Source organism: Toxotes jaculatrix, chromosome 3 (assembly GCF_017976425.1).
Source record: "Toxotes jaculatrix isolate fToxJac2 chromosome 3, fToxJac2.pri, whole genome shotgun sequence".
NCBI classification, from domain to species: Eukaryota; Metazoa; Chordata; class Actinopteri; family Toxotidae; genus Toxotes; species Toxotes jaculatrix.
The window spans coordinates 14,904,195-14,919,936 of record NC_054396.1 but is presented as its reverse complement, the minus strand read 5'-3'; the positions used below and the strand labels follow the sequence as shown (position 1 = coordinate 14,919,936).

At 40.2% G+C, this 15,742-nt stretch overlaps 1 non-coding gene across 1 annotated transcript; it reads left to right on the top strand.

The window, feature by feature from the left end:
- Positions 1–4,035: 4,035 nt before the first annotated feature.
- trnaf-gaa lies at positions 4,036–4,108 on the top strand. The gene has a single exon. It is a non-coding gene; the product is annotated as a tRNA-Phe (tRNA).
- Positions 4,109–15,742: the final 11,634 nt, after the last annotated feature.

Here is a 15,742-nt window from a genome sequence, read left to right as displayed (position 1 = left end):
GGCAGGTAAATGCAAGCGTTCAGATTCAAAGTTTACAGGCTCACATGGAACTACCAGGAAACTGCAAAAAAATAAAAATAAAAAATTGGTTCAGATTTCTTTTCCAATAAGCACCATGTTTCAGAAGAATGTGTGCAAGTTAAAGCTAAAAGGCATGACTTTTTTTTTTTTTTTAATAAACGGTCATGATAATGTAGGTGAGGATATTTGTGTGATTGTGTTTACATTGTGTGCATGTATGCCTGTGTGTTTGCGTGCGTAACAAGCGTGTGGTTGCATAAATGACCAAATGAGCGTGTGTCTGTGATTATGTGCAATAAATCACGAGCAAAGCAATGACCCCTAGGGTGTGAACAAAGAGAATGTGAACACAGAATTGTTGGTTTTCTGTTTATGCTTTAGATTACAGGAAGAAGAGAGAAGAAAGGGGACTTAATCTTCTGATTAACAGCAGAGGGCCACCGGGCATAATATAAAAGCAAATTATGTGGAGGAGTTGTAACTATGTGTATATGACAGGCCACTGTAATATTACTGAAATTGTATCACTTCAGTTTTAAAGTGGGAATCAAAGGGCAATATTTTATGAAAACTTCATTAAAACTGTCACTGTAGTCACTGCAGGTTAACTAGCATCCGAACATGGAAAAACAACCATGGGACATCTCCTCATGTTAGCTGTTTGTTGCTCTGGAGGGCAGAGCCCATTTTTTTTGGACAGCACGGCAGAGACAGGCAGACCTCTGTCAGCTTCTGGACTGAATCCTGGACATGTTACACTATAATCTGTATCTCTCAATCTCCTCAGGGCTTCATGTCTCATTTCCAGACATGCTGGACATAAAACAATAAACCAGTCCTCAATCAGCTATTGTATTATGGGTGTTACAGTCGGAAAGTAAAGATTTATGTCAGTTAGTAGGTAGAATACACTTTAAAGTTTCTATGGGCTCAAGTCTTGGAGAGCTCCTTGGGCTTTGGGCTATCTCCTTCTTCATCCTCAGCCCTTTTACACTATTTGTGAGCCAGACAGAAGACAGTAATTCTTGTGTATTCATGTACATTTTTCAGGGATGTAAATATTGAAGTGTCTGTTTTGGGTTTTAGTACAAAAAAAAAAAAAAAAAAAAATTATTTATTTATTTATTTATTTTCCTTTTGGTCAAAATCATCTGCCGGACAGAAAATCAGCCATTGTGATAAACTCTGAGTGAGTTGGAAAGTCACTGTAAAGAGAAGATCCATATAAGCGTATTTGTGTTAATACTGTATGTGTGTACACTGTACTGTACATTTATGACCATGTGTATAGAAGAATATTAGTATTGTATAAGATTTATATTATGTGCTATTGTATAGAACAGAACAGAATCTGTATTAAAAAGGTGATCTATCTAAGAACTGATCAATGCTCATAGTATCAATTCATACATATTTCATACGTAACACGGTTGTTTTTCCAATACAGGTCATTACTTACAAGGAAATTTTATTTCTATTTCATACATGTCAGTGTATATGCATTTAATCTGCTATAATATTTGAAATAAGAAAAATTAATGTCTCCTATTTCTGTTTTAGACACAATGAAAAAACAATACAGGAGAAAAAAAATGGAATTAATCAAAAACAAATGGCACATTGTGTTCTAATTTAATAACCTGGGAGACTTTCTCAACATAATACCAGGGCATAATTACTTAACGTAGTAGACCAACTTTCAACCAACCGACCTTTTTGTATATAGTGTCTTCAAAATCATTAGACTATTTAAGATTTCACATGGTTATGATCTGTAAATGGAAGAATATGCCAATTTTGTGACTCTTAGTTTGAGAGGGAGCCTCTTTGAAAAGCAAGTTTTGTCACTATTCTTCCATTACTTTTATTACTTTTTAAGAGTGAACTGGTCTGATTCTTCCTGCTCAGGTTGACTTGCGATGTCCTCCATCTCTCATCCTCTGCAACTTATTGTCCGAATCTGTCTCTCTTATTTTCCAGCTGTCCCTGCCTTTCTACATTTCCTGTTTCCACTCCCTATTTCTCTGGTCCCTAAATTTAGAAACTCCATCCCACATACTTGCAGTATTTAGTGCCGACTGTAGTGAACCCTCATTATGCCTCACTGTGATGTGACAACTGTGCTAATCACCAGTACTAATGAAGATGAAACTTGTTAGTCAGGTAAGCATCTGTCGAGGCAGCTCAATCTCTTGATGTTCACACTTCAATTTTTTTGTTTTTTTACCAGAACAAATGTGTCTGTACGTGTGGTGTACACGTGTGTGCGAGTGTTTGTTGCTTTACTGATTTGTGCAGTGAATCAACAGTGAAGATTCCTCCATCCTGCTTGATAATCTCATCAGTCCCCTCCTCTTTCACACCCCCGTTTCCTCCCTTGGTTCTCCTCCTCTTTATTCCGCCGGTCTGCATCTCTCTCATCTCTTATCCACACTCAGTCCTTCCAGAACAAAGCAAGGAACAGCTGCAGTGTCTGTGAAGGAAGGAAAGTCACCTTGGGGGTGACAGAGGAACAAAAACATGAGACAGAGATGGAGAGAGACAGACAGAGAGGGAGAGAGAGAGAGAGAGGCAGTATGGAGGGAAGATTAGGGGGAAACGAGGGAAGGGAAGGGAAGGGATGGGAGGCATAGAAGCTGGCATAAGGACATCGTATGACTAATACAGGGACAGCACTGCACCACTGCAGAACCCCATTAGAAAAAAGAAAAACAAATACTAATGGTAAGTGCAGAATGATAAGAATAGCGAGCTACACGGTTTCCTACCACCGATTGCTCAGGAGAGTCTTACAATATTGCTCCTGCTTATCATACTGTGAAAATGTCTTCACATTTGGCTGCCATCCAAAAAACGCACAAGTCATAAGCCAGAATAGCCAGCATGTAAGTATTTAAAGTCTCTCCCTTCTTTTGTGATTTATGGCAAATAATTCAACCAGTACTGACTTTGAGAAATGTTTTGTCCCTTGTCTGAGCTCAGTAATGGATGGCATGAAGAACAATTGATTAGCAGTGCTTTGACAGGACTTAATGTACCTATTGGTCCCAGTTCTTGCAGAGACCTTCAGTTTGACCAATGTGTTATCTGATGCTGGGATGTTTAATCAATGTCATGTTGTAAGGAGACAACGTTTCCTTACAACATGACAAATGTAGATTTAATTAGTGGCTGATATTACATGATGATTTTTCACAGACCCAATTAAGAAAGTAAATTCAATATACATGTATACTGTATGTGTACTGTATATACTGTAAAATACTCTGCTCTTAACGTAATTAAACCTAGGAGGATGCATGCTTTCCATATCTGTTCCTCAGCCTACATTAAAGACAAGAAGGAATGGTATAAGGTGTGTTTAGAATGTTTATTTTTTGTATGAATGTCTTTATTTTGTTTGTAGGAATAACTGGTAAGCAACAAATCAATGTCTTGCTTTAATATAAACTATACTACACTACAACAAAATTTCTTTAAATCCAAGACTGATTGAGATAGAGGCCTCTGATCCCAACAATGGTAAGGTGACATGCCAAATTACCACAAAAAGCTCGCAATGACATTGAATTTCAGTTTTCAAAACAAGACACAGGATTTTATTCTAAATCCATTGTTATTTTCAAAGGACAGAGGCTCACAGTGAATAGAATGCCAAACAGAGTTTAATGGTCTCCAATGGCGCCATCTTGTGGTCAAACGTTAGAATACCTCCAGATGAAAATGAGATGAGAAAACGTAAGACTTTGTAGTTCCTTGCGGTTCTTCTCCACCGGCATTGCTTTTACGTAAAACGTTGTCTTTCGCGTTTTTCTATCGCATGGTCTTCGAAAGTCAGGACGTTAATGACTTGGAGACTTTTTGGGGGGGTCCTCACTCTTGAAGACGACCTTGAGAAGTTGATTAGGTAGATTGATTAGGTACAGCTAGATAGATCACTCGTGACCATAATAAATGCCACCATTTTGCCAGTATGTGTGTATAGATGGGGTGCCGGCTAAGTACTAATCACGCGCCGAAATAGCTCAGTTGGGAGAGCGTTAGACTGAAGATCTAAAGGTCCCTGGTTCGATCCCGGGTTTCGGCAGCGAATGGGGTCTGTTTTTGTCCTGTTTCTGTGTCGCCTTTTCAAACCACGCTGAGAATGGAGCGCGACCGATGAGAATACTTTATACAAAAACAACGTTACGATGCTACTGAAAGAATTTTGCTAGAACACAGATAATGCTGTTTACTACAGCAAATCCTAATCCGACAATGGTCAAAGTACACGTAAAAATGCTTTACCTAGCTCAAAGTATGTACCAGCACCAACCTAATGTTGTAAGTTATTTAGAGTTCAGTAATTTATGTATTATTAGGCCTCCATTTCCAGACATTTGGGTTTATAGTTCAGTGTTTCCTTGTGTTCAGTGAACACCAGTTACTACAACAGACGCTACAGTTAGAAAGCACTTAAACATAGCGAGCATGGATTCAAGTGAGCAAAAAGGTTTAGGCCTATATCCAAAAGGAAACCAGTTCACATGAATTTTCACCAGGGGGCGATCTTGTCCAATAAATTATTGAACAGCCGCGCCTCATGAAGGTTTCAAAACAAACTGCTTGCAGCTTATCTCAAGGCATTTAACTATCCTAGTTTACCAAGTTCACATAGATATTAAGCATTAAAATTAGGGGTTGGAGGCATGTCTTATGGCTAAATATTATGTTTTATATATTGTGGGTGACACACGTGACTCGCTTTTAATATATTGGAATGTACTTTACTCTGAAAGCTATATCTTATTTTTGACAAACAAGCACACCCACTGTATTTGCATTTTTTGAAAATTTGAGTGTGTTTATGGTAAGGGTATACTTGACCAAATGAATATACTTGACAAATGAATACATTTTTAAGAACAGAATATATTAACACATATGAATGTGTCAACTACAGAACCATATAGTTTCAGAATGAGTTTCTTAGTTTACTTCCTGGGGCTCCTTTGTTCCTGTACCTTACTATACCTTGCTGAAAAGGCCTACTACACAGCACACTGGCTGCATGAAAAAGAGCAGCATATTAACCACCACGCTACCATTACAAGAGAGGACCCTGACATCTTATCTTCAATGTGCAGCATAATGCACATACAACTTACACCCTTCAGATACTACTGAGGTTTCAGCATCTTAGGACTTTTTTAGACCAGCAGTTTTCCTCAATCATTTTATTGAGATGAATGCACCGGGAGGATGGAGGATAGATGGAGGATGGAGGAAAAAGAATAAATTTAGATTAGATTAGTGTAATAAAATAGTTAAAACAGTTCCTGACTCATTTGTAGCTACACAATGGACCTTCATCCAGGAAGTGTGGTGGAGTAAATGTTTAAAGTAGCACATTATCACATACAGTATAACAGAAACATCGGCTCTGGCCAATAAAACTGGTGCACCTGCTCACACTAGATAGAAATGTTTGGTGTGTTGCATGGTGCTAATGTATCCTTTATCTCATGAATAATTATTTCTCCTGTGATAACTTTCCAGAGCTGTACAATCCCGCCTCAAAAAAGCCTGTACTGCTTCTCGGCCTTCAAATCGAATGCTCTGGTTTATGTTTCATTTTTTGTCTTTAGTGATTTGCCTGCACCAATACAGCTACTTGCACTGTTGTCCCGTCATCTTATCGGTTTGAAGGCACCCTCATCACAACATGGCTGCAATGTGACCTCAGCAGCTCCTAGATTATTTAAAAAAGGTTAAATGCTGGGAATTCACCACCACTCACTACTGTTGAAATAGCCTCTTGGATAAATTGCAGCACAGTTTTTAATCTGACAACATAAGTCTACTAGAGTTTTCTTTATTGTTTGGACAGTATCTGGTACCGTTTATTTCTGGTGTGTGTGTGTGTGTGTGTGTGTGTGTGTGTGTGTGTGTGTGTCTGTGTGTGTGTAACTACATACAGAGCTCAAATAAAGGCTGATGCATTCCTACATGGCTACACAAAAACCAAAACCTAACTTTATTAATTAACTTGTCATCAGATCAGTATCTCTCTCTCTTTATTTTCCCCTTTACTCTCTACTCTGTCTTATTACTTCCTCACTCAAGTGTTGGTTTTACACCATGAATTCGATGTGATTCTATAAGTTGTCTTATAAATCTCATAAAGTCACCAAAGAAACAAATTTGTCTACTTTGAGCAACATATCTTTAACCACAAACTAAATATACATTTCAGGAGAAATGCTCTTGCGGGACCTTGTTACCCTTTTCCCTGTCTGTTCTCCAAAATACCACGTGTCTGTGCATTTTGACCTTTGTACATAGTAGCTTATGTTTTTCTGTTCACCATCACTTCTCTTTCTGCATTTCAGTACTTTTTAGACCTGTTTCTTTGTCTGTGACGGTCCACCAGTGAAGACACCACTCCTTAGTTTATTTATACACACCTTTCTCAGGGGAGATTGAACCCAGTGCACTCTGCACATGACACGTGACGTGTTTGTGTGTGTGTGCGTGCGTGCATTGGTGTGTTTGTGAAGCAGACAGAGGGAGAGGTAGTGTTTGAACTTGTATTTGTCTTGCAGAAATTGTTTAAATTGTATCTTCTCTAACACAGTTTACAGGATTTCTTTTTTCTCAAAAAAAAAGTAAAAAAAAAAAAACTTCTTTCAGAAATGTCAAATTCATTATTATTGTGTATCAGGAAAGTCGTTGAAGTGCTGTAAAACATGTCATGTTTGTCTTTGTTTTATGCAGACTGAATGTTGACTAACATTTTGTGTTAATAATTTGCTTACATACAGACGTCAGCATCATGAGTGATACAGAAAAAGCTGAAGGACTAGACCATCTGTCTGAAGCACTTTTGAAATTTAGTAAGAGTTATAACACTTAACATGCTGTGTTATTACGTAACACACTGTGACCACAGTACAAAGCAGTGGTTGCGAAAGTCCGGCAGGTTTCCCACACCGTAATGTTCTTTTCTTCAACAAACCAAGCAAAACATGAAAAAATACACATTTTGTGGTATTGTGACCCATAATTATTTCACTGTTGTACTGACAATTGATCACATACACTGGTCTCTGGTAACTGCGTCACTTGGCTTTAGTTACTTTGTGAGTTTAGTGACGCAAACATATAGGTGAGTCGTAGCTGAACTGAGCATTCAGTTACAACTAACCTGCTTCACACCACACTTTGTGGTCACGAAAAGATTTTGAAGAGACTTTGTGCATTTTTTTTGTGTTTGTATGTTAATGTTTGTGTTTGTGACTCCGTAAAATAACAAAAAAAATATTACCCAGTATTATTTGGAGGACTTGCAAGGTTTCTAATCTATAGTCTTATAGAGTTTATATTATAGGCCAGTTGCTGGCCACAGCCTTACACCTACACTGATTAGGTGGATATTCAGTCATTCACCTTAACTATAGTTGAAGTTTAGAATGTACAGTATGTAAGTACAACACAAAGAGTAGCGCTGTGTCTGAAATCCCTACCTATTTACTGAAAAAATAAATTGTCCAAAAAGTAGTTTCCCTGATGATTCTAAATAAAATATAAATTGACTGCTACAGAAAACAACCGAAACACCTAAACTGAATGCAAGCAACTCTTAATTGAAGTTATCAATTGCACCTGTGCTTCTCCCTCTGTGAAAAGGAGTCCAGATCTCTGCTGTGCTAAAGGTCTGTTGTGTTCCCTTGTTTCTTGTGTTTTTCCAGTAGTGTGATTAAGACTTGAGAAGACTCAGATGTCTTAGATTCAGCAGTTATGTTGAGTTTGTACATCAGCACAACAGACAGGATGAACGCTTTGTTTGGCTTTGCTGATACTCAGAATAAGCCCGCTTCCTGTATTTAGCCGGCCCACTCCCAAATGTACTTCCTCTTTCCAGACCTCAGATTGTCCTCCTGTAGCCCTCAGTGTACTGGCCTAAAGAAGTCACTTTGCTTTTGAACCGTGGATAGGAAACAGGATGACTGGCGCCCCAGAGGAACACATGAACTGAAGTCAGAGAAGGTAAAAGACAGGCACACAAAAAGAGCCAGAGACAGATAATGTCGCTTTCGAATGTGCTGTCATCAGGTCCAGACTATAGCTGCTCTGTTAAGTTACAGGTCTGGTGCCAAACACACAAAAAGCAGCCTGATTCCCTGGTGTCAGGAAAGAATAAGGCCTCTCTACATGTTCTAGTCCCACCTGTTCTGGACAGCTAACAGTTAGCCACTGTGTCATGATACCTCAAATGCAAAATAACCATTGTCAACCACACTAAAAAGGGCTGGCTAATTGTTAATTGCTAATCTGTCCAGGCCAGAGGTGTGTTTGTCTATAATTCCTGAACTTGGTGAGACTAAAATTATTGACTTCCCAATTAAAGAAAAGGGGAACAGCAAGATGTTAATGTGCTATTTGTGTAAAAAATTAAGCATATGAAATTCACTCATGTCTGCATTCAGCAGGTCCCCTACATTTCTTGTATGTGTGAGTTATCATTGACCTATTTGAGAAGCCGTTACCCTGTTTTTCGTGGACTATAAGAACAGTTTAAATATGTAGAAATGTTTTCACTTATTTTATTCTTTTCTTCGTTTCGGAAAATCATGTATCTCAGACTTTCAGACAAGTTATATTAGATGCTGCTTGGTCTGAAGAACAAAAAACTGGTTCAGCTCATTAACAATTTCCTCATGCCAGTGTTACTTTGCTGCTACCAATGAAAATGCTTTTCTTATTATCCAAAAATGTGCCAAACATTTTTTGCTTTAGTCCCCAGACACTACTGTAAAGTTTGAGTATTTATGGCCCTCAAATTGAAATCCTTATCTCACAAATTTAGTCAGTGTCATTGTCTCACAGATGAAAAAAGTACTTTGAGCAATATTATCTGTGCTTTCAGGGCTGTAATGAAATTTTATAATGGATATATTTGGTCCATTGTTGTAAAAAGAAAAGTTTCTTTCTCATGAATGTGGTAAATAAGAAGGCAAGGGATGGCATGGGAGATCTTGGTGTTCCTCCAACCATTTCGGTCTGTTATATTGTACTCTTCCCAGATAGCCACAAAAAAAAAAAAAGAAAAATCTGTTGTCTGGACACAGAGCTCTGTTTCCCATCAGGTATGTAAGAGCAAAACTATCCCAGTAAGTTTCTCTTTCCCTTTCATTTCACAGGAATGAACTAATTTTTGTTTTCAATTAGGTGCAGTCCTTTCTTCTGTGATTTCAGCATCAGACCCGTGTCCTTGGAATCATGCACAAAGTTTTAGAGCATATAACTGATGTGGGAGCCAGCAGGAAGTTCACTGCATTCAGGGTGGCAATTACAGATTAGCTCAAATGTTTCCTCTTTGGCAACAAACAATGAAGTGAAACCTGTAGTTAAGTCCTGTTTGCTGTGTAGCTCCTACTCTTCTATTGTCTCGACATGAAACAGAAAGTATGAATAACAGATCAAGTGTTCCTGAGTGAAATGATATATTTGCTCCTAGAGTGGGTGAAACCAGTGTTATCTGGTTATTTACATTACGTTAGCTGGAATTTTGGTAAATATTCTTAATCAACAGATTGTCAGAAGAACACTTAAACCAAATGAATGTGGAGCTTTTGTCTTTTGCAGTGTTTGTAGATAATGTGTCCAATATCATAAATCTCCTTTTAGAAATATCTCATACAAACTACACCCTGCAGAAAGCATAGCAGTGAGCTGAAACACCTCTGGAAAACTGGGAAGATGCCAGGATATTTACTCTGGATCTTCTCTTGTATGTTAGCCAGCAAATCAAGGACCTGATCTACTGTCAGTTTCTGGGTTGTCTTTCCACTTCAAAGTGTGATCTCTGATCTTTCTCCTCCCCTCTCCTCTCCTCTCTTTCTTTACAGTTGTTGATGGACAGCAGTGTAATGTGATCCAGTGAGATGCCTTCCACCGTGGAAGAGACTCTTTACTGAGATGGACTGGCAGTACTAGGCCTTCTATATGAGGGTAAGAATTCCCATTGACCAGTGCATTGGAAAGTCTTTATTTATAGCATGGGAATGGATGTTAAAAGAGCGCTGGCATGAGCGGCTGCTGAAATGTGTCGGGGGGTTGGGGAGGGGGAGGGAAGGGGGAGGGGGGGTTTACTATTGCTGTGACCTCTGGATCGACATGTTCCTCTCGTAGTCGTATCTTGTTGCTTAGATCAGGAGGACACACAACAAGGGCGTTGTCAGGGTGCATGGGCACATCTTTGTGAGAGTCTTACTCAGCACTGACTCCAGCAAAAAGAAAATTATTTGCAAAGCCCTCATAGTGCTGCATATCGTTTGACAGAACATAGATAAACGATTGATGATTCCTTTAAGTCCTCTGATGATAGGGGATCTGGTCCAGCTAAAGCCCAATGATACACCATCTCTGATGTTTCAGGGAATCACGGAGACAGGGGTGTCATCTGTTAAACACCTGTGGCCAGCAGGGAGTCACTGGCAGCTTTTGGCATTGCCTTTGCCAGGTGACATTAAGTGTGGCAGGACTGTCAACTCAGCAGATTTGAGGTTTTAGAAACAGCAGGTGAAGCAACCGCATCTTTGCAAGCCTACCAATCATCCTCCTGCCTCTGTGTGTTTATGTGGACCTAATGTCATGTGTTCTCCGGCGCTGCCTTCTGTTTACAAAGATCAGACAGTTTTTTGAGCCAGGGAACGAAGGAGAGAGCTGGCTGAGAGCTCAGTTATGTTTGGGTAAGTTTGCCAAAAAGTCTGTGACTACACTGCTACAGCAGACAGCAGCGTATTGTCTAATGAAACACACCAGGAGACAATAGACTTTGCAAGCTTGTAATTTTAGATCACGTCCACATATTTCATTTATATTCCAGCAAACACTGTTAGAATTTATGCTTCTGTTTTTAAGTTGGGCAAACATTAACTCTAGCCAGTGAAATTCCTGCTCCATTTGTTTCTGTTAACATTTGGATGTGGACTAGAGCTCGATCCATCCTCTTTAATATTAGTGTCCTCAGATAAGATCAGTAATTGACAGCGCTGATGCCCCAGTTATCAAGCTAATTGTCACACCCTTGAGGATATTTCATCTGTCGCACGTGTTGGAACATTGCTGAGGTCAGGGTGAGATGAGATCATTTTACTCTTTTCTTACCAGGCCTCTTGGGGGGCTCTCAAAAAGAGTCTATTGGGTCGTTATAATTATCCCTGTGAACTCATTCTTTCCTTCTCTCACTGACAGAAGCGCACCCACATAATAGTACGCAGGCGTATTGATCGTGTGAGGTGCTCTGCAGTGTTAAGTGGCCTGCTGGATCCACTGAGCCATCTCAGATCAGAGGTTGCCCAGTGTTGGATTACCACATCCCTGAGTCTCAGAACACAAGCTGAGGAGGTTAGGATGAATAAGTGAAGCGCTCAAGCCCTGGGGAGCCCTGACACACAGAGAGGCACACACACTATCACATAACACCTGCAATACTCCTGTTACCAATCCATAAAGCCTTTGTGTTGTAAATATCCTGTTGTGATTTTAAGTTTAACATAAACACATTCAGAGCTTTTGGCTCCGCATGGACAGAGAGAAGCAAAATATATCATCCCCAAATTTTGTTTTAGGTAAATTAACTCTCATGTTTGATTGATTTACTTTTAAAATCCTTCAAATGTACTGATGGAGATAATATATTTACAGTGCCTAGTTGAGACATGCTAAATGAGCAGTTGTTCAGGGAGCAGTATACAACATACTGTACAGAAGCACAGTATATCTTGTGCATGAAAGCACCACTGCCCTCCTTGTTAAGGCTTGAGCTGTTGTACCATCTTATATTAGCCACAGTGTTAAAGGCGACTCCAGTGTCTATGAATGAAAACTCACCTCCCTTTCTTAATGAGTGTGTGCAGAAGATGCTCAGCTCCTTCATAAAAAAACAAAAACGTTCCAACATTGTTGAGATCCCAAGCTGCATTCATTCAAACATCTGAAGTAATCAGATTACATACCTGTGTTTATTTATATATATTTTTTTGTCTGTAATTTCTACACCATTCTATACCACTTTTGATCTGAATATATTATAGAAATCCAAAGCAAGAGGGGGTGAGAGGATGTCCCTGAACATTTCTATCATTATTATAGAGCTCTCAGTGAAGACTCTGAATAGGGAGATGACATGTAACAGGGATGCAAGGCTGAATTCAAACACTGCATGCTACAGAAATACATTTGGATTTTTCAATTATAACTTTACATCAAGCCCAGTTCATAATCATTATCTTCAGGCATTTCAGCATTAAACTGTCTTACATGTCTTACACATAATTATCCTGAAAAATCTCTCACCCTCCAAAGGAGATAGAATAAATATTACTTAGAGCTCCGTCTTCATTCTTCTTTCTCGACCCAAGTTCGTAGAGAATCCGTGTGAATCCCATGTTTGCTGCATGCTGTGCAGCTCTGACGTGCAGACATAGATCAGTTTCCCTGAATCTTATGTAAGCAAAAGATCTCTGTGCAGCAAATGTCAGCAGTGTCGCTGACCCTTTCCTTGTGCTTATGTTTGCTCCTTGTGGTGATGCTTGCAGGGGAACCCAGGTCAGCTAAGCTCTGCTGACACACTGGCTCGCCACAGAAGATAAATGGCTGATCGAGAGCTGGTCATGCACTCATGCACAAAGTCACACTAGCGCGCGCGCACACATGCACACACACGCGCACGCGCGCACACACACACACACACACACACACACACACACACACAATATGTTGTAGATATACACATATAACATATGCAACATACATGAAGTGCCTTTAATGTCTTGTTGTTGCCAAAGCAAGCAGAAGTTGGGTGTTGACTTTGGCTGGTGACAGGATGACATCTGACATCTCACTTTTCACTTCTGACTTATGCAAGAGAGGGTCCAGGGAATTCTCTGTGGGCCTCTGTGGGACTGAGCGTGATCTGGGGTGAGGGTGTGACATGGAGAGCATGAAGAAGGAAGGGATACATACGTAAGGACTGGAAAGACGAGATGGAGTCATGTACTGTATGTGTATGTGACATGGATGGCAGGAGCTTCAGTCACAGAGACTGCTCAACTGACTAAAGTGACATCTACAGTTAGATCTATGGGAAAGACTTCAGTAAATAGGGTCGGAAATTGTGGTCGACAGGACACAGTTAATGACCAAGATGCTTGTGCATTAGTGCGATATGTAAGGAAAAACAGAAGAGAAACTTCCTCTGATGACTGGAGGAGAGGCTTGAACTTTTTTGGCTTCTGAAGGGCAGGGCATTGCCAATAAATATGAAGTTGTGAGTGCCTTTATTCTATGATGAAACATTCCTGTCTATCTGATGGGAGTGGTCTCTTCCAGGATGACAATGTCCCCATCCATTGGACACAAGGAATGGTTTGATGAGTATGAAAATGATGTGACTAACATGCTATGGCCTTTGCAGTCTTCAGATCCTCATCGAATTGAACACTTTGAATTGAAGATTTTGGACCAATGTGTTTGAATGCACACTCCACCACCATCATCACAACACCATATAATGTCTTTTGGAAGAATGGTGTTCATCCCTCCTGTAGAATCCAGAGACTTGTAGAATCAATGCCAAGGTGCATTGAAGTTGTTCTGGCTGCACATGGTGGCACAAAAACTTACTAAGACACTTCATTTTGGATTAACCTTTACCTTGTCTCCTACCTTACCTTACTCAGGAGCAAAGGTGGAAAATGTCCCAAGAGATGTATGGAGAGAGTGATTACAAACTCAGCTTCCCCTTCCTCTCTGGCTGTATTTAAGTTGTTCTCGTTAAGAGCAAATGTGTCTTCTTATCCTCTGGCACAGGCTGTAATTTACCTCTCTTTATCTCCTACTGTGCTACTGTGCTGTTTTTAGCATCGTCTCTGAAGGTTACTTCCACTGTTCCCCCACTCCAAGTCCCAAGACCTAAGACAATTTCTGGGTTGCTCCTTTTCATTTATAACTTTTGACAGATAGTTTACCTTACACCCAGGGAGGCTTGTCCCAGTTCCCAGCTCTTTTTTTGGCAGAGCTTCTGTCTGAAGACTGCGTACCCCGTCAGGGAGAATAGCTGGTAAATACGGATTAGTTTAGAAAATCTTCTGACTTCTCATCTGCCTCATTTCATTATTTCATACCAGTGCAGTTCCAATTCTAGTACCAGAGCATAATTAACTGTTCCCTTGACTTGCTTGCTTAAGTCCTGTCGCTTTCAAGGCACAAGGCAAATGGACATGCCGTTCGTTGGGAGTTTGTGCTGACATTTGTTTTCACAACGTAAGCCACTCTCTTTTCTGGCAGTGCCCTCCGTCTGCTGCCACAGTGTTCTCACCCAGTCTGTGTTCTCAGAGGAGAGGGCCAAATGCCCTTTGCTGCCTGCCAGTCAAACAACTTTACATCCACGGCCCCTCCTATTTCATCCTGTCTCTTCATTGTTCTTCATTGTCCTCCTTTTGTCTGATCCCTTTCTTGATCTCTGGGATTTACCGCTGGTAGTCATGATGGTGGGCTGGGGGGGTCAGGGTTATGCAACCCTGGGATTATTCCATGGGACAAATTGAGTCAGACAAGCTGAAACTACAGCACATAGGCCAGTGGTTCAGACACATTCCTATAGATCTAGTCAGAAGACAGAATACACTCATTTTTATATGAAAAGCTGACATGAATGATATGAGTTTAGACAAGTGTCTGATATATGGATATGTGTGCCTTATTAAAGATCTACCCATTATCTATGTTTTAGCTGGTTACCTAACTACAACGTTTCTAGACCTCCCTCCTTTTCTCTTTTGGTTGCTTTGACAGTGTCCCTGGGCTTGTGCATACAAGGACAGATGACTCGCACCTGTGGCAGTGGCCTACTCTGGCCCAGGTCCCAGGCCCCTCGGGATTCCCATAAAACCCCTCCTGTCTCTGAGGCTAACTGGGTCTAGTTTCCTTTGGCACCAGAAAGTGACAGAAAGAGAGCAACAAATGATAGGGGGGATCAAGGAGGAGTGGCTGAGGTGTCTTATACACACATCCATGCTGGTTGGTGTTTGTTACCCTGGATATATCTCATAAATTTCAAACCTTCTCAATTAATGTTTTGTCAGCCTGCGGCCAATTGCTCCACTCATCTGTAATGTTGGCCAGCATAGCAGCTTCTAACCTCATTCCCTGACATATTCACAAGCTTGACTGGGTGCCAAGTAATTACACTAACATTTCCAATCCGTTTCTGAACGAGTTACCCACTTTCCACCGAACCATTTACTCTTCTGAGTTCACAAAGTACAGTCACTGTCAGCGAGTCCTAAAGTCACTTTTTTTCTTGAATAAGAGAGACTGTTTTAACAGGTTCCAAAACAAATTCCAAAATTTTCCAGAATCAACTACCACTGTGTAGATTAGCGTAATCCAATTGACTATATGTGATCCATCCAAGATACGGTGGATTTTGCAACTCTCCTGCATATTATGTATTGTTTGCCATCAAACGAAGATATTATTTGTTGTCAAACTGCAGCTGTATATAACAATACCAAGCGAGTGAGTGAGAATGCTCAGTTGCCAGTTTATTAAGAACAGCTAGCTGAAACTACTGTAGCATTTTTTGATGCAGAGAAGGTAGGATTTAATTGCAGAGGCATTGTGTTAGACTGCATTAATTTTACCTAGGTGTACCTAATAAACTGGCAACTGA